Below are 1,327 nucleotides of genomic sequence, written 5' to 3'. Positions count from 1 at the left end.
CTTGTTAACTGATTTCTGACAAAATAAGTTAGAATGTCAGTCCCAGAAACACATAAGGGATCCTACTAGTACTTTTGAAAAAGAAAATATTTTGCAAAGTAAGAATTATAAGTGCCGGTAGAGTAGGATAGAAATGGATGCAACATTAAAGTGGAGCAATTCATTTGTATAGTAATTTTTTAAAGATTGGCTCATTACTTTACAGAATGCTCAGTCAACAAATTTGAATCCTGAGATAGCTGCCTATACAAATTGAATGTTTAGGACAGTTTAAAGGCTGTTACTATTCAGCCTTTAAACCTTCTGAAACTGTTTAACTGACATGACACTATGTCAGTATAAATGTGTGAAAGCATATTTTTAAAAGTTAAGTTCCGACCTAATTTTTCATTTCCGAAGCTGTGCATTTTAACATTATTTTAAATTTCCACATCAAAGTGTGACTGAAAGCAAAAGAGAAGCGTTGGGTACGCATCTGTAGATACCATCGTGGAAAAGCAGAAATGACACCCCTGTAGTTCAGAATAGAAAACAATTGTCATTTTTTGAAACCCTTCATCAGATTGGACAGCTATTAACTCAATTTGCTCCATATTTTGTGATGCAAGCAGGATTCCTTGTTGTACCCAGCAATGCACTGCATTTTCTAATTTCTGTGGCTTCAGAGCCATGATTAGCAGTAAGTACAAACCTGCACATCAGCTGAGTTGTGACTGTGCCTGAGATGGGCTAATGAGCTAGTTTTCTACAGAATAATCTATACTCATAAAATAATATACTTAAACTAGTTTTAATTTAGAGGTGACGTATTTGCCTTTACAATTCATATTTTTATTTTATTGATTATTTTCATGTTGGTTGGTGCTGGCTGATAATGACTATAATCATCCACACACTTAACATCCTGAAGATTTTAAGACATATAATCCTAGTAAGCATCACTAATAATATATCTATTAAAATATCAGAATATTAATGCTGGTAATAAGCCATCCAATATGCCCATAGACCAAGAAAAGCAAGCCAAGGAAACATATCTTTATTACTTTGTTGAAATTACAGCTTAAAGAAAAGCTGCTAATGATAGTCATTAAATATTTCATCTTTCCTTAACCTACAATAAGAGTGATCAAGAAGGCTGTAGAGCTGACTGTTCCAGTTATATAACTGAAGAAAACAATCAGTCCATGTGACTGTGTGTGTGTTCGTGTGTGTGTGTGTGTGTGTGTGTATGTGCGTGTGTGTGTATCTAGATAATACACAACACTTATGGAGAATGAGGGTATTAATAATTTATAGTTAAATACAATAAAACCCTAAGTAACGT

The sequence above is a fragment of the Octodon degus genome, unplaced genomic scaffold (assembly GCF_000260255.1).
Source record: "Octodon degus isolate 3935 unplaced genomic scaffold, OctDeg1.0 scaffold00172, whole genome shotgun sequence".
Lineage (NCBI taxonomy): Eukaryota > Metazoa > Chordata > Mammalia > Rodentia > Octodontidae > Octodon > Octodon degus.
The sequence above is the reverse complement of the archived record's forward strand: the minus strand, read 5'-3'. Positions refer to the sequence as shown.